The following is a 6,614-nucleotide window of genomic DNA, read 5'->3' on the forward strand; positions in this document are numbered from 1 at the left end:
ACGCCACTGCATTAAAGTGAAACAGCTTCAAATTAAAATATCCGAGTTGATCGTTGTTATATGGAGGCTGATGGTTTATATGTGCATTAGTTCTGAGGTGCTAAAGCAAAACCTTTATATATCTTGTATTACAAGTGATGTCACCATCCCAGAAACAATATGCAGCTCAATCAGCTGAGTTTTTTTTTTTTTTTTAGAAAGGCTTTCTAAATAAACCATGCATTCAGTGTACACCCAACACATTAGTGTCACAAAGCTTTGTTGGTTGGTAGCCATTTCCTTTCAGACTCCATCTCTCCAAGTCTTTATCCAAGCCTATAGAGAAAGAAAGGGAGGAATCTCTTGTCAGATTTACTCAGCTATGTGTGGAGCTTGAGCTATGAAGTTCTGTAAACAGGATTTTTTAAGGAATGAAGTCCAACAAAATAGAAAAAATGGTATATTTTACACTGTTTTGTCATTTATCCTTGACAATGGGGCCCTCTCCATGGTCCTGAAACAGCTAAAATTATTGAATTTACTGCATTATTAAAGCCATTTTTTTGTTTCAGCTCAAGTCATTGGATCAGATGTCCCCATTGGAAGTTTTACCTTCACCTCATGAAGATGACAGTTGTAAAATTTTAGATGTTCTGTACTTTCTGTCCTAATTAAAATGGTTATCAGGAATAAGCGGGTGAATCTCACCAGTGGAGACAAAAACACAAATTAAAACCTGAAAGAGGTTCTAGCCCTTTAGCCAGTACTGAAAAAAGATTTTCATGGTCTTTTATTACGAGACACCTGACCGTATTCTCGCAATGCCAAACTTTTAACGACAGTTCAATATAACCCATTCCTCTCGCATCATGCTTCAATTTTGTTTTGCTGGTGACCTTAAGAGAACAGACATCTTTTCTCTGCTCTGAGAAAAGCAAACACTTTTCCCCCTTACTTTTGTTATCACATTTTTCTTCTTGCTCATTTTTTGCAGCTTGTGGATCAGCTACTCCTTAGCTTTTCCATCAGGTGCAATGGTCTTATGGCTCACAGGTCCCTAGAAATGGACTAGTGGCCTTTAGTTAATTCAACTATGGGGTTGAAACAGCCTGTGTTGTGATACATTGTGTGGTTGCCTTCATGCTGAATTACACTTTTCAGTTGTGGGCTGGAATACATACTGTGTCACTGTTGCCTCATGCATGCCTTTCCTCTACCTCTCTTTCCTTTCCCCTACCCAAGAAGCAACTCTGGCTCCATGCAGGGATCCAGGATTGGTCCTCCTTACCCCTACCTATGGGATTTGGTCACAGAAAGTCACCCACCTCTCCTGCTTTCTTCAGGTGGGTGTCCATGGGTACCTCATTTTTCCATACAAGCAGCATGGTAGGGCAAAAGAACTGGTCCTGTGGGTCTCACCTGCTCATGATCTACTAGCAGCTCTAGGGCAGCTTGTAGTGTCCCTTCCTTGGGCCTGATGTCAACAGTCTGAACTGCAGTCCCCTGCTTGAGTATATCCATTCCTTTCAGTCTTCCTTAGACAAGCTAATTTTCTCCTCCTAAGGTGTTTTGCCAAGCAGTATCCTATAGAGACAGTGTTTGGGAAGCAGTATTTTGTGGGGTTTGAGCTAAGGATCCAAGACCATCTTAAGTGATTTTTTTTTTTTTTTTGTATCTGTTGCCCTACCTTATTGTGATTGAGGAGCTTGTGGTCTTGTACGTCTCATTCTGTATGTGTCTCCTGTCTCTATATACGTGGAAGAGTCTTTGGCTTAAAGATTGGTCTAAGTTGCACATTCAACAGGTGGAAATCTGGCAGATAGCATTCCTCAATCATTGTCTGGACTACGGAGAATGGTCTCTTTAGACAGGTGTTTCAAGACAAACTGACCAGGTTTGTTTCCTACCTATTCCTTCTCTCCTTTGAAGCTTTCTTCCTTCGCACTGCACTGAATTGGCCCAGGAGGATGAGGTAGTCAGACCTCATTAGGCCCTTCTCAGATTGCCCGATCTTCTGCATCGGGCCAGTTTACCACCCTGCTTCCTGCTTATACTTGTAAAAAGGTAGGAATTACACCTCTGGCATACTCTACCATCACACTTAAAAAAAATGATTTCTCCTGGTGTGAGACGAAAAATCCATCCCAGTAAGTTGCCTATGGCGTGAAACAAGAAAAATCCATCCCAGTAAGAGGAATCTCAACATGGTTCTGTTGGCTCTTCAAAAACTATCCTTAGAACCTCACCTTGCTGAAGTGATGGCTACAGTAAATGCAACCTTGAAAATATCCCCAATAAGTTCAAAGTTGGTGGCCTAAACCCATAAAAGACCTGTTTTGTGCCACATGAAGACAATAGTGTTTTAAGGTCCAGGCCCTATTTTCATCCTAAGGTGGTTTCTTCCTTTCACCTTAACCACTTTGGCACTAGAGCAATTTTTTTATTTTTTTTATTTTTTATTTGCATACATGTAAAATCTGCATTTTTGGCCCAAAAAATTACTTAAAACCCCCAGAACATGATATATTTTCAGAAAGCAGAGAAAAAATAGTTTTTTCTATTTTCATCATTTGTACTGTTTTTCAACAAAGAAAAAAAAGAAAAATGCAACAATACTTTTCGGTAGCAAAGTCTACAGGTGTACAGAGAATCAAACAATATGTATAAAACATCCAGAAAAGTGCTTAGGCATATAGTGTCTGTCAATACACATAAGTAGTTGCAATTTTTTATGTTGCACTATATTTGCGCAACTATTTATCAAATGTATGTTTTCATGAAAAAAAAAGTAAGATTCATTTTAATGCACACAAGCAATATAATAACCATGTCACAAAAACAATTCTACCTATAAATCCAAAAAGGTGAAGTTTTTAACAGTCTTTACAGCTGATCGCTTTAGAGTTAACTGTGACCTCTGGTGCTAGAATTATTGTCCTCACACAACATTTGCAGTGATGTCTCAAATGTGTTGTGAGATCTTGGTTTACATACATGTGTGCATCCTGGGAGCTTGTTTGCATTTGTGGGTGTGTGCAGGGCTACAGGTGTTACATTTAATTTTCTTGATTTTTAATAAATTCTATTATAATAATTTTTTAATTTTAGGGATTAACAAATGCCAGTGTGATAGCATTAGGCAGCTGACAGGTACCTTTTATGGAGACATTGGGTATGTCCAATGTCTCTCTTGCCCTCCAAAGCATCTGACTGCAAAATTCTGCTTCCCTGGCTGTATCTGTCAGAGAATGACAGCTCTGACAAAATCACTGTTGCTTTAGGTCTCATTCCGGGTGGAGGAGATTGGGGGATGAGTATTCCTTGGTCTCCTCATACCCTGCCTTCTGAATCCCCCTGAAGTGGTTCCAGGCGTCTGGTAAAGATGGGAAAGCCTGGGACTCGTGGGGGTAGGGAAACTGCACTGTCCTCACTGTGAAAGTGATTGGCGGCTATGCAGCCGATGGATCAGTTTCACTTGACAGCTGGGAAAACAAGCAATCAGTTTGTGGTTAATCCTCCAGTCCTTGGCCGTACTAATTACATCCAAAGGACCTAACTAAATAACCAGGACATTGTTCTACAATTTCTTTGTCCTGCTCCTAAACATCCCTCCATTTCCTGGCTGTAGTACTCACTGTTGAAGTTTGTCTCAGATACAGCTCCACAGTCCTAAGCTCTGTTTGTCATTCTGAAGGTGCTTCAGTTATAAGGTTGTTTGGGTGTTGATTTAGCTTACTTTGAGCTGCCCTTGTTGAACTATTATTTATATCTTTGTCGGTATCTTAACCTTTTACTTGCTGTTGCCAACCCTTGAGCTGGGCTGCTTTTGGGCATCCTAGTGTTTCAGAATTATATCTAGAGCCCTGTAGTGTAGAACTGCAAAAATCCAAGTTTTGTCTGGTCTAAAAAATCCTTTTTTTTGGAATACATCACAGGACACAGGTCCACTCTATTCTTGTGAGCCACTTCCATCATTGAGGAAGGGCTGTATTACTCTATGCAGGCACTCCTACCCTCTGCTGTTCGGACTAGCAAGTGTAGGCTTCTAGCAATTTGCCATCTGCTTCATAACCATGAAAGCTTAGTATGACATGTTATTGGTCCTCCCAATGCATAGACTGCATTGATTGCAACTAAATTGAGGCATGCTGGGAGTGGTTATACTGGGCTGCCCTTACAGCTTTGTTTGCCAGGGTCCAATGCTACTGAAGGTGGCAATATAAACCAGTGTTTTAGAATACTATCCTGTTTTACCTAATGTACTCCAAGAAAAAGATTTTACAGGTAAGTCAGAAATCCTAATATGCTTTAAAACATTTTAAAGTAAAATGGAAGTGTATTGATGAAGAACATCGGTTACTGCAGATTGAAATTCCCACACAAAATGCAGACAGTTCTATCATACAGAGATGGCCATCAGTACATGAACTGCAGGTGTCCCCTGGGTGGTGGTAGCTTACACCTGTGTGGAAAGCCTCAAATAGGAGTTACCAATCTGTTAGGAATCAGAAAATGAGCCGCTTCCTGCTGAGACGTGTCATTCACGTATTTTTCATCATAGATGCACAGACATTAAAGCTCCAGTCTGAACTCCACTCTTACATTTTCTATGTGTATCAAATAAGGAAGCGACACTTGTGCTAAAGTTAATTTCTAACCAGAATACACACTTGGGCCGGGGTTCATACAGTGATAAAGTGCAATTCATGGTAAGAAATCACGTAAGCAGCCTTTCAAGAAACACAGAAGTGTTTTATGATGCTGCTTTTGTTTGTACAGGTGACGCACCAGAATATATGACACAGCAGAATTGGGAGCCGATTCAGGTAACAGTAGCAGCAGAAGTTGCACACAAGGACCATACCGGGCAAGGGATTCTGGGGAAAAGATGCCTTAAATACAACCAGTCATCAGAAATATAAGGGGGTTGCAAGCTACTTTTTGTGGCCTGGCCATCTCCAACTTGAAAAAGTATGCATAAAGAAATATTAGAAATCCTTCACATTTATTCCTCGATCAAGTGTCGAGAGTATCAGCATCAGTAACTAGGATTTTCAAAAAGAACGGTCAGAAACACCCACCTATAGATTCCACGTGGCAGAAGCTACCTAAAGGTTGAGTGTACAAATTCAGTATCTCATTTATTCCAAGGAAACCAAGAAAGCTAGTATATATAAATGTTCAGTTTTTACCCTTTTTCTTGCAGTCATTTGAATGTGGAATTGGAATTACCAAGGGTTTTGCAGTTCCAAATCTGTTCTCTTTACATCTGTTCATGTATAGCAAAAAAATAAAAAATAAAGGACAACGTTGCTGTCCTCCTGAAGATCATAGCTACCTAGAGGCTGTGCTGAGTTCTCCTGTTATGAAAATAACTATTTGCTGCTGTGCTGACTTCAGTGCTCAGTAACCCAGAAGGATTATACAGAGTATAGGTGTGCACAGCCTATTGCATTAGGGTGTGCACCCCAAAGCTCAAACACGTGTATATGTGAATGAGCCCTTTGTTTTTTTGGAAATATTTTTCTTTATACATTTTTGTTTTAGAAGTTTAATTTTTTACTTTTTTTTTTTTTTTTTAACTGCCCTGTTGGGAAGGCTTTGGTGAAATATCGGGTCAATTTACGAAAATTGGAGAGTGCAAACTCTGGTGCAGGTCTGCACAGAAACAAATCAGCTTCCAGGTTTTATTGTCAAAGCTTAATTCAGTGGTTCTCAACCTTCCTAATGCCATGACCCATTAATACAGTTCCTCATGTTCTGGTGACCCCCAACCATAAAATTATTTTCATTGCTACTTCATAACTAATTTTCTACTATTATGAATCATAATGTAAATATCTGATATGCGGTTTCTCAAGTCCTGCTGTAATTATTGAGGTAAAACCATACTGTAAAAAATCCTCACTATATTTTCTTAACGTTCTTCTCTACATGATCCATGGCCCTCACACAGGGGTACACTGAGGAACTCCTCTATAAATGAGACCTTCGTACACACGGGACAGGTATTCCCAACACACCCACTGAGACCTTCCCTGGGACTGGAAACCCCCAGCTATACAGAGGAGGAGTGCTGAGTATCAGCCCTGAGTGACATCTCTATGGGGTCATCACACTACAGACCCCCCTCCATATCAGTGTACAGATACCTGCAGATGTCTCCTCTGTACACTGACTATCCCACATCAACAATGGCAGCAGCCAGGAGATCCCCCTTCCCCTACACAGCACACACTGCCAGGAAGAACAGCAGCTCTTCTCATTCCCGCCATACAAGGAGTCACACCTCCCCCATCCCCACCACACAGAGCAGCCAGCTCTCTTCACACACGGCCCGCTCTCACCTCCACACCACCGCCATCTTGGATCCACTGTCCCCCTCCTCCACCCAGTCCCCAGCTAGCCGACTCCCTGACAGAGGCCATGCCCAATCTGAGGACATCAAAACTTCTTCACTGGCGCTTCCCGTTGACACGCCAACTCATCTGGTTGGTCAAGTTCTAGTTTAATCCCGATAAGCCCCACCCCGCATTTAGAGCTGGGGATGATGTTGCCGCTCAGCGATGACTGGGGGAGCAGTGCAGACAATGGGCGGGGCGGATGTTGTGGGAGATGATAGGCTGGGGCAGAGG

This window comes from Staurois parvus, unplaced genomic scaffold (assembly GCF_062004578.1).
Source record: "Staurois parvus isolate SC_StPar_1 unplaced genomic scaffold, SC_StPar_1.0 ptg000352l, whole genome shotgun sequence".
Lineage (NCBI taxonomy): Eukaryota > Metazoa > Chordata > Amphibia > Anura > Ranidae > Staurois > Staurois parvus.